This window comes from Hydra viridissima, unplaced genomic scaffold (genome assembly GCF_058129835.1).
Source record: "Hydra viridissima isolate aposymbiotic clone 2 unplaced genomic scaffold, HvirCarnegie_v1 scaffold_16, whole genome shotgun sequence".
NCBI lineage: Eukaryota > Metazoa > Cnidaria > Hydrozoa > Anthoathecata > Hydridae > Hydra > Hydra viridissima.
Window position 1 is genome coordinate 3972962 of NW_028324315.1, and position 12032 is coordinate 3984993.

General features: G+C 35.2%; 1 long non-coding RNA gene and 2 other non-coding genes across 3 annotated transcripts; all 3 read left to right on the forward strand.

Moving 5' to 3' along the window:
* The first annotated feature begins 1434 nt into the window (after positions 1 to 1434).
* LOC149877579 (uncharacterized) lies at positions 1435 to 6033 on the forward strand. Its single transcript, XR_016447828.1, has 5 exons — positions 1435 to 1556; positions 1789 to 1931; positions 3457 to 4704; positions 4999 to 5067; positions 5142 to 6033. It is a non-coding gene; the product is annotated as an uncharacterized LOC149877579 (long non-coding RNA).
* On the forward strand, positions 3922 to 4113 carry LOC149877580 (U2 spliceosomal RNA). Its single transcript, XR_016448239.1, has one exon. It is a non-coding gene; the product is annotated as a U2 spliceosomal RNA (small nuclear RNA).
* Positions 4218 to 4381, forward strand: LOC149877581 (U1 spliceosomal RNA). The gene has a single exon (XR_016448162.1). It is a non-coding gene; the product is annotated as a U1 spliceosomal RNA (small nuclear RNA).
* Positions 6034 to 12032: the final 5999 nt, after the last annotated feature.

Here is a 12032-nt window from a genome sequence, read left to right on the forward strand (position 1 = left end):
CGCACCAAAAGCCGGAGGAAAACAAGCGCCAAAGGTGGCAAAAAAAGGCGAGAAGCGCGCTGGTAAGAAAGGCGGAAAAGTCGCTGGAACTGGTGACAAGAAGCGCAAGAGAAAGAGACGAGAGTCTTATGCCACACAAATTTTAAAAACATTATACGCATTAGAAAATGGGTTCAAATGAAAATATCTGTTGCAATCGTTATATTTTATGGAGCAAACATCGCCGAGAACAAATTAGCTGCTAAAATAAAATACTCGAGTTGTTCTAATCCGTCTTAGTCTATGAACAACTGAAAACCTATTTGTTTTTTGTTGTTGTTGTTTTTTTGTTTGACTTGTTTTCTTTCTTCATTTTTTTTTTTTTTTTTCTTTTTTAGAAACGAAAACTATAAGAACTCTATTCCTGCAAAAAAAAAAAAATCAAATTTTAGCAAATTACTATTGGCTCCTAGTATTGTTTGTTTGTCACCATGTTTGTGTGCGTCAAGAATGTATAAATTGCATTGAGAATTGTCAATCAAACCAGAGTCCGATTTTTCTTTTTCATTTCTTCGTTGATGATTATAGAAAGACAAACAGCAGCACATTTCTTCCTTCCAGGCGTTGTATACTTATTTAATTATATTCTTATTGGCGCTTACAAGACAGTTAATGTAGTCTTTTGTGGTAAATTTTAAAACTATTAAGCATTAATTGGATAGTTACGAAATAACGAATGTTGTTAATGCTGGTAAGAAAATACTAATAACAAGGAAGTGGATGCAATGTGCTACCGTTAGTACTAACCATAATTTGATCACAAATGGAAAAGAAAGAAAAGAAAACAAAAAACTGTTTGAATAATTTCTTTTGAATAACGAATGTTTTTCTTTAGGAAGGTTGCAGAAAATAAAAGATTGAGAGAGCTTAACTACTTCTTGATTAGAATATGATCATTTTATGTGCAACTGAGGCAGAACATGGTTTTTACAAATCATTATTCAAATTTAATCATTAGATCTTGCTAAAATTTTTGTTTTTTTGTCATTAAATGCAAAAAATCTAACTTCTGCTTTTTTTTAAAAAAGAATCACACAAAGGCTTTGGCACTAGTATGAAACCGCAAGCTCTAAGATATCTAAAAGCATGCACTATCTTCCGACCATTCGCTGGGCACGGAAAAAACACATACTACATTTTAGTCACTGTGTATTAAGGTATGCATCAAATACTTGCCAATCGTATTTCGTTCATTTCGGGGTTTCGGGAAGGGGAACAATGAAATAAAAAAAAAAAGCCTACGATCGAATGATCGCGTACACTTTTCATCATTTAACTGACAGGTAAACTGAAGGAGTTACTACGCTCCACGAATTTAGTTTAACTTAGTTACTTAGTTACTACGATCTTAGTTTAACAACGGTGTAGTGGTTACGCGCAGTCCTACTAAAGTTTTTGGTGTCGGCCTAGCGTCAAGGAGCCGAAAAGGTGCTTTTGGTTTGTTTCTAATAAAAAAAAAAAAAAAAAAAAAAAAAAAAAAATGAAAGAAAAGAGTATCTAAGGCAAAACCAAGACAAGTGAGTTTAGAGGAGTTCCATTTAAGTTTTTATCATTTATCAAGAATGCTTTAAGTAACAAAAAGTACTGCGCTACTTATTTTCAATGTTTTCTACCTTATATTTTAAAACTTGAAGCAGTTTAGCCACTACTGTTTTGTACACTTTACTCTCTCAAGTCTTCAAAAATACTTAAAAGTAGTTCCTGATTTAAAAAAAAAAATAATGCTTAGAAATAAATTTGCATTTTTAGGGGTAGTCACAAGAGACTTTCAGAGTCCGTCTTGAGTTCCTGAAATATCTGTATTAAAATCTGCACTACCACTGCTACTACTGCTACTCACAAGAGCATCCCAGTGAGCGAGGAAAAGTGAGGAGTTCTTCTCGCTCGTATCGGTGAGTGAAACAGAAGAAGCATCTTTCTGAGAATATCTCTTTAGTTTGTTCACAGCTTTATTTCTTTTACAGTTAAACTGACACAAGGCCAACAAATGAATGGTCAATTAGGGATACTTTTCAATGGACAATCTGTACAAGTCCACTTCTTTAAAACAATCCTTTAGTTTGATGAAAGATACGTGACAATTTTTTTTTTTTTAAATGGCATGTTCAATGCACTTTGAATCAAACCTTTTGTTTGGCTTTTTCATAACATGGCTTTTCAATGTTTTACAGAGTTTTTGTTAAAATTAACCCAGCCTCAGGTAGCAAGTCTAAGCATTGAAAATAAAATATCGAAAGTACTGAATTTTGAGTGTACATATGGTTCTGGGGCAAGGTTGGTTAAGGGTTAAGTTAGGTTAGCATCAGACTTGGCTCAATTGTGGCTGTAACTTAATTGTAATTAAATGTATTTTCATGAAGTAATTGTTATTGTATTTTATAAGGTACAGTCACAAGTAATTGTAATGATATGACTTGTAAGTGAATTACAAGTCCAAGTCATTGTAATTCAGTTGCTATTAAAATTTCAAGTAATCCTAATTCAATTACATTTACAATTGAAATTGACCCAAGTCTGCTAGATAGTATTTTTAAATTTGTTCTCCATCAATCCTGAGGTTCTATGATTTAAGCAAATACATTTTTAGGCTTGATTTAGGTTGGGCAGTATGTAAAAAATGTAATATATTAAAAATTTTTAAAAAAAACTTTGCATTGTTCCATTCACCACACTCTGTGAGTTTGTGAAAAATCGAGATAAGATGTGCAAGGCTTTTCATGATTTTCTTCGTTATCTCTGCCATAAATTCATTAGTTGGCCTGACAATCTGCAATTGCTCCATTGCAAAGTTCCCTGCAGTTTTCTGTATGGCTCTGTGGCTATTAGCATGAATAGAAATCAATTTGTTGACATTCCACCTGATTATGATGAAGGCAAGCTATATCTTCCAGTATGGTGCTATCTCTATCAGTCCCATGGTTATCTGTGGTCCAGGACTGAGAGCGCACTGTTTAAATGTCCTAAGGTATTGGCATGACGCATGGATGCATGAATATATGTATGTATGTATGTATGTATGGAAGTTTGTTTGTATGTATGTATGTATGTATGTATGTATGTATGTATGTATGGAAAATTGTATGTAAGTATGTATGCATGTTTGAATGTAAGTATGTATGCGCGTTTGTGTGTATGCATGCATTACTTTTGCTAACATGATGCTGTCAACTGTAATTTAGGGTCATAAGTTTGTCCTTTTCCATTTGTCGTTTGATGTTTTGAGTGTTTTAGGTCACTTTTTTAAATTGTTTTACCTTTTTGTCAGTAAACATTTAAGGAGTTCATTTCTTCCAATAAAATGCTTTGTTTAATTTATATGTAAACTGAAATATTTCAAAAATATTTCTTGCTACTCAGTTTAAAGTCTTAAATTAGTTTACACCGTCCAAATTTTTAAACTTCAACTTTGTTTTTTAGATTTTAGTTTGTGAGAAATTGCTATTTGGGAAAAGTTTGAGGCTAATGACAAACAAATCTTCCTAAGCTCTGCTGTTTTGGTGATGGATTAAAGTACCATCGTTACAACAGATGAAAAGAACATTTAAATACAGAGGTTCTCCAAATGTTTTTTGACAGAAAAAATCTGTCGGGGCGCTAGTATTTTGAGTTGATTTTGGATTGTTCAACTTGGCTTTTGATCGCATTATGCATTTGAATCTGCTGCTGCCCAGTGTTATTTTTAAATCTTGGTTAGTTGGGTTATTTCTGAAAGAAGGTTAAAAAACCCAAATGTTTTAGAATGAAATTGTTGCAGTTTTAGTTTCATACAACGAGCCCATGTTTTCATTGTTCAAACTTACAGTTACCCATCGACTTATTCAAATGCCCACAAGTTTTTTCGTTCAAAGGGAGGGAGCCAGCACACAAATTCGTTGAAAAAGTATCGCTTCTCGGCCTAATGGCTAAGATCAAGTGTAGTATCTGTTCTTATCAGTTTAATATCTGGTACGCCGGCATAGTCCGGCTCATATATTAATCTGATTTTTGGCATTTGGTCAAGGGATCGTAGGTTTACCTCGCCCTGACCGCGGGTTGCCTCGGCGTTGCACTACTGCTGAGTGCGGCCCATTAAAAAGAGAAAAGAAAAAAAAACGGAACGATGCGGTTAGGGTCCAATCAAAAAACCACAATTGCGAAGATTGGGGCACGTCCGAGGCTCCCCACACAACGGGAAAGGCATACTTACCTGACGGGGAAGTAAACCTGATCAACATGGGGCTTCTTCCAGGGTGAGGCTCTTGCATTGCACTTCGCCTGGGCTGACCCCTGCGATTACCGCTAACGTCGGTAACTCGACCGTACAATTTCTGGTAGTGGGGGCCTGCGTTCGCGCTCGCCCCCTTTAAAGATGCAAAAAAAAAAAAACCCTCACTCAGCCCTCTATGAGTTACTGGACGTAAACGAGTATTTGAGAAAAGGTATATTTTATGTGTATTTATATGTTATGTATATATCCTCGAGTGAAGATTTGTCAGTGAGAAGGTAAACAAAGCTTCCTAAAAGTGTAAACACATTTTATTTCGTTCAAAAGTTCTTTGTTGTTGTTGTTGTTTTTTTTTCTTTCTTATAAAATCAATGAAAATCTAGTCGCAAACAGTAAGCGTGATCGAACGGCTGCAACACCAGAAATCATACAATGTGTGGCTGTAATAAAAAACAATAATGGTAACAATTGTTGAAAGAAAAAAAAAATAGTCGCAATAATAAAATTATGATAATAATAGTAAGATTGAAAATAATAACAATCGTAATAATGGTAATAAAAGATGATGATAGCAATAACAGACTAATAATAATACCAACAGCAATGATAATAACGATAATAACAATCGTAATAATCATAAAAAATAAGTAATGGCAATAACAAACTAACAGTAATGATAGTAACAACAATAGTAACAATTTCCATCCATTTTTGTATATTTCATATTGGATTCTGGTATATTTTTTGACTTGTAGTTTATGACTTGAAAACAGCTATTATTGCATGTTTGGATCAGTTACAGCAAGTCTACAAATCAACTTCGCGTAAGTTTCCAATGCCTTAACAATAATCTTTGAACAGGTGTGTAGCTATGAAATTAGCCTTTGGTATTGTTTAGATTGCCGTTTTGGAACGATTGCAACATAGCCTGAATGTTTGGCAACACACCGCTGCTCGCGATTGTAACACCAAACAACAGCTTGTTTAACTTCTTCGTCGTTGCGAACAGCTAGCTGCAAACGACGAGGAATGATCCTGGCTCTCTGGTTATCGCGTGCAGCATTACCAGCTAGCTCTAACATTTTCGGCGGAGAGGTTTTCAAAAACTCCAGCTAAGTAGATGGTGCGCCTAAACCGATGAGATTAGACACGACCAACAGGAAACTGAAGAAAGCCACTCTTAGCCTTAGCTTTTCCACCTTTTCCACGTGCTTACATTTTGTTTTCTACTGAAAACAGACTGACAGACTAGAGATCTCGTGCGGCTTTTTGTTAAACAGAAAAGAGTTTTTTGACCAATAGTGAAAAAGAAATAAACAATGCTCAAATGACGTAATCTTTTAAAAACCAATAGAAGTGCGTAGAACGGAAAAGTTATCAAGTTGGAAACCACAAATCTACTTTAAATTAAATCCAGTTGCAATGCAATGAAAACAAAGAAGAAAAAATTTTCACTGCTAAGCTCGTCGAAATGATCTGACGCACCAAAAGCCGGAGGAAAACAAGCGCCAAAGGTGGCAAAAAAAGGCGAGAAGCGCGCTGGTAAGAAAGGCGGAAAAGTCGCTGGAACTGGTGACAAGAAGCGCAAGAGAAAGAGACGAGAGTCTTATGCCACACAAATTTTAAAAACATTATACGCATTAGAAAATGGGTTCAAATGAAAATATCTGTTGCAATCGTTATATTTTATGGAGCAAACATCGCCGAGAACAAATTAGCTGCTAAAATAAAATACTCGAGTTGTTCTAATCCGTCTTAGTCTATGAACAACTGAAAACCTATTTGTTTTTTGTTGTTGTTGTTTTTTTGTTTGACTTGTTTTCTTTCTTCATTTTTTTTTTTTTTTTTCTTTTTTAGAAACGAAAACTATAAGAACTCTATTCCTGCAAAAAAAAAAAAATCAAATTTTAGCAAATTACTATTGGCTCCTAGTATTGTTTGTTTGTCACCATGTTTGTGTGCGTCAAGAATGTATAAATTGCATTGAGAATTGTCAATCAAACCAGAGTCCGATTTTTCTTTTTCATTTCTTCGTTGATGATTATAGAAAGACAAACAGCAGCACATTTCTTCCTTCCAGGCGTTGTATACTTATTTAATTATATTCTTATTGGCGCTTACAAGACAGTTAATGTAGTCTTTTGTGGTAAATTTTAAAACTATTAAGCATTAATTGGATAGTTACGAAATAACGAATGTTGTTAATGCTGGTAAGAAAATACTAATAACAAGGAAGTGGATGCAATGTGCTACCGTTAGTACTAACCATAATTTGATCACAAATGGAAAAGAAAGAAAAGAAAACAAAAAACTGTTTGAATAATTTCTTTTGAATAACGAATGTTTTTCTTTAGGAAGGTTGCAGAAAATAAAAGATTGAGAGAGCTTAACTACTTCTTGATTAGAATATGATCATTTTATGTGCAACTGAGGCAGAACATGGTTTTTACAAATCATTATTCAAATTTAATCATTAGATCTTGCTAAAATTTTTGTTTTTTTGTCATTAAATGCAAAAAATCTAACTTCTGCTTTTTTTTAAAAAAGAATCACACAAAGGCTTTGGCACTAGTATGAAACCGCAAGCTCTAAGATATCTAAAAGCATGCACTATCTTCCGACCATTCGCTGGGCACGGAAAAAACACATACTACATTTTAGTCACTGTGTATTAAGGTATGCATCAAATACTTGCCAATCGTATTTCGTTCATTTCGGGGTTTCGGGAAGGGGAACAATGAAATAAAAAAAAAAAGCCTACGATCGAATGATCGCGTACACTTTTCATCATTTAACTGACAGGTAAACTGAAGGAGTTACTACGCTCCACGAATTTAGTTTAACTTAGTTACTTAGTTACTACGATCTTAGTTTAACAACGGTGTAGTGGTTACGCGCAGTCCTACTAAAGTTTTTGGTGTCGGCCTAGCGTCAAGGAGCCGAAAAGGTGCTTTTGGTTTGTTTCTAATAAAAAAAAAAAAAAAAAAAAAAAAAAAAAATGAAAGAAAAGAGTATCTAAGGCAAAACCAAGACAAGTGAGTTTAGAGGAGTTCCATTTAAGTTTTTATCATTTATCAAGAATGCTTTAAGTAACAAAAAGTACTGCGCTACTTATTTTCAATGTTTTCTACCTTATATTTTAAAACTTGAAGCAGTTTAGCCACTACTGTTTTGTACACTTTACTCTCTCAAGTCTTCAAAAATACTTAAAAGTAGTTCCTGATTTAAAAAAAAAAATAATGCTTAGAAATAAATTTGCATTTTTAGGGGTAGTCACAAGAGACTTTCAGAGTCCGTCTTGAGTTCCTGAAATATCTGTATTAAAATCTGCACTACCACTGCTACTACTGCTACTCACAAGAGCATCCCAGTGAGCGAGGAAAAGTGAGGAGTTCTTCTCGCTCGTATCGGTGAGTGAAACAGAAGAAGCATCTTTCTGAGAATATCTCTTTAGTTTGTTCACAGCTTTATTTCTTTTACAGTTAAACTGACACAAGGCCAACAAATGAATGGTCAATTAGGGATACTTTTCAATGGACAATCTGTACAAGTCCACTTCTTTAAAACAATCCTTTAGTTTGATGAAAGATACGTGACAATTTTTTTTTTTTTAAATGGCATGTTCAATGCACTTTGAATCAAACCTTTTGTTTGGCTTTTTCATAACATGGCTTTTCAATGTTTTACAGAGTTTTTGTTAAAATTAACCCAGCCTCAGGTAGCAAGTCTAAGCATTGAAAATAAAATATCGAAAGTACTGAATTTTGAGTGTACATATGGTTCTGGGGCAAGGTTGGTTAAGGGTTAAGTTAGGTTAGCATCAGACTTGGCTCAATTGTGGCTGTAACTTAATTGTAATTAAATGTATTTTCATGAAGTAATTGTTATTGTATTTTATAAGGTACAGTCACAAGTAATTGTAATGATATGACTTGTAAGTGAATTACAAGTCCAAGTCATTGTAATTCAGTTGCTATTAAAATTTCAAGTAATCCTAATTCAATTACATTTACAATTGAAATTGACCCAAGTCTGCTAGATAGTATTTTTAAATTTGTTCTCCATCAATCCTGAGGTTCTATGATTTAAGCAAATACATTTTTAGGCTTGATTTAGGTTGGGCAGTATGTAAAAAATGTAATATATTAAAAATTTTTAAAAAAAACTTTGCATTGTTCCATTCACCACACTCTGTGAGTTTGTGAAAAATCGAGATAAGATGTGCAAGGCTTTTCATGATTTTCTTCGTTATCTCTGCCATAAATTCATTAGTTGGCCTGACAATCTGCAATTGCTCCATTGCAAAGTTCCCTGCAGTTTTCTGTATGGCTCTGTGGCTATTAGCATGAATAGAAATCAATTTGTTGACATTCCACCTGATTATGATGAAGGCAAGCTATATCTTCCAGTATGGTGCTATCTCTATCAGTCCCATGGTTATCTGTGGTCCAGGACTGAGAGCGCACTGTTTAAATGTCCTAAGGTATTGGCATGACGCATGGATGCATGAATATATGTATGTATGTATGTATGTATGGAAGTTTGTTTGTATGTATGTATGTATGTATGTATGTATGTATGTATGTATGTATGGAAAATTGTATGTAAGTATGTATGCATGTTTGAATGTAAGTATGTATGCGCGTTTGTGTGTATGCATGCATTACTTTTGCTAACATGATGCTGTCAACTGTAATTTAGGGTCATAAGTTTGTCCTTTTCCATTTGTCGTTTGATGTTTTGAGTGTTTTAGGTCACTTTTTTAAATTGTTTTACCTTTTTGTCAGTAAACATTTAAGGAGTTCATTTCTTCCAATAAAATGCTTTGTTTAATTTATATGTAAACTGAAATATTTCAAAAATATTTCTTGCTACTCAGTTTAAAGTCTTAAATTAGTTTACACCGTCCAAATTTTTAAACTTCAACTTTGTTTTTTAGATTTTAGTTTGTGAGAAATTGCTATTTGGGAAAAGTTTGAGGCTAATGACAAACAAATCTTCCTAAGCTCTGCTGTTTTGGTGATGGATTAAAGTACCATCGTTACAACAGATGAAAAGAACATTTAAATACAGAGGTTCTCCAAATGTTTTTTGACAGAAAAAATCTGTCGGGGCGCTAGTATTTTGAGTTGATTTTGGATTGTTCAACTTGGCTTTTGATCGCATTATGCATTTGAATCTGCTGCTGCCCAGTGTTATTTTTAAATCTTGGTTAGTTGGGTTATTTCTGAAAGAAGGTTAAAAAACCCAAATGTTTTAGAATGAAATTGTTGCAGTTTTAGTTTCATACAACGAGCCCATGTTTTCATTGTTCAAACTTACAGTTACCCATCGACTTATTCAAATGCCCACAAGTTTTTTCGTTCAAAGGGAGGGAGCCAGCACACAAATTCGTTGAAAAAGTATCGCTTCTCGGCCTAATGGCTAAGATCAAGTGTAGTATCATCATCCTTACGCCGAAAAGTCGGGCACCACTAGGTGGTGTAAAAAATCCGATGAGGTGCTGGGCCAAAAAGTCGGACACCATCATTTAATGGTGTATTGATCCGAATGAGGCTCAGTGTCGAAAAGTCGGGCACCACTTGGTGGTGTAAAAAATCCGATGAGGCGGTCATGGGTGGTGTGCGAAGCTTTGGTCATGAGCTGCTAAAGTCGGGCAGAGGATCCGGGAATATTCGTTAACTCGAGTACTCGGGGGCCTCAAGGTAGATCCGTCAAGGGTTGGCTTTAACATCAGTCGACAAGACGTAAAATGGGGTGACGTAGGCAAGCGCCGAACATCCTCCCGTCCACAGCTGCCGATGGCTGATGAGACGTTAAAGGAAATAAAAAAAAAAAAAAAAGATCAAGTGTAGTATCTTTTAGTGATTTTAGTAAAGTTTTAATAAAGTTTATCTTGAGTTCTTTCTTATTGAGTTTTTAAAAAAATTAGTTTTACTTGCTTCGGTGGTTTATTTATGGTTTTGCATCTCGCTGCGAAGACTTAGAGACACCCCGCGTAAGAGACTATTTTCCTTCAAAACTTTTTTTTCTCCTCCGTAGAGGCGAAAACGTAACTTTCCTCTGTAGCGAAGCCTTTGCTACAGAAACTTTTAAAAAACACTTACCCAAGTGAAAAACTTTAAAGATATACAGTTCGCTGTATATCTTCTTTTTTTAATTTTTTTAAGCCGAATTTATTCGCAGAGTTTTCTCCTAGGTTTCTTTTGACAAAAACCTAGAACACTTTCTTTAGCTACCCTAGCTAAACAAAAGAAACAGCCCTAAAAAGCAAAACAAAAAAATAAAAGCAGAGCGTAAACTAAATCAAATCGCAAAAAATGGAAACTCTCAAAGTCCAATCGATTTCAAAGCTAACTACTTCTGAAACCAAAGCAGAAGGCATTTCAAATAGCCAAAAATTTGTTGAGAACGGTCAGCCACATTCTACTGACCAACAAAAAATCAAATCTGCTGACCCGAAACCTTCAAACGAAGACGCAAACAAACAAAAAAACGGGTCAGCACTTTCTTTTGCAGAGGCGCTGAAAAAGAAACAGCCCGGAACAGCACCACCACAAGACTTCCAAACAAACACAAAAGAAGCCGAAAAAAGAGCTTTAAAAGAGGAAATACACTCCCGGATCTTTCAACTAATGTCCTTTACCAAAGACCAAACCCCAAATGGAATAGAAAAAAAAGTGGGAGAAATACAAGTAGCAATCCAAAAGGTGATTGGCCCAGGATGCATAACATCCATACAATATACGGGAAGGGGCCAATACACGGTAGAACTTAAATCGAAAGAGAAAGTCCAAGAGCTAACTCTAAAGGGATTAAACATTCCGGGAGAATTACAGAAGACAACAATCAAACCGAGAAGAAACCAAGTACTATTAATCACGATCAAGACAGACGCATCGGTACTAAACCAAGAGATCTATGAAGAGCTTAAAGATTTTGGTAAGATAGTAAATATTTCTTACGGATATTACACAAGCAACAACCAAATACGAGACGGACGGAGACTCGTTCACATCATCCCGACTGTTGACGTAAGCAAAATACCTCCGACAATTAAGATAGACAACAGGCTGCACCACCTATATTTCAGGGGAAAAAACACGACACCCATACACAAACCAAGAGACACACAAGAGCTACTGGCAGACCTAGCAATTTCAGACACTGACGAAATGTCACAAGATGAGGACGAAGACGGGGAAATAGAAAAAACACAAAAACAAGAAGCAGACAAACCCCATAACATACAAAACGCAACAAACGGAGAGACGGAAAAGAAAAAACAAATGACGCTGATACCCAAACCAGCACCCAGACCCCAAACAAGCATAACGCTACCACACAAAACGGAAACCCAACCAGTACCGACAACAACAAAAAAGCAAGACAACACAAACGAAAAAAACACTGAGCTTGAACACACCAACAACGCTGACGTCACAAGACAGTCACAAAACTCGACACCGACTCCTACACCAATGGAAACAGAGCCTACGGTGACGGACACAAAAACAGACACCCAACAAAAACCTACGAAAAGAAAAAGTGTGACGACGCCAACAAAAGAAACTAAAATGAACGACATAAAAACGAAACGAAAACCTAACCGACCAGAGACCTAACTTAACCAACTACACACACGATATCTCCAAACTAAAAAAATAAAAATAAAAATGACTATTACAATAAAAACAATGAATACGGCTGGTATGCGAAATCTCCAGAGAAGAAGGGAGATTTTGCATAACATACAGCAATCAGAACAACACATAACTTTTCTACAAGA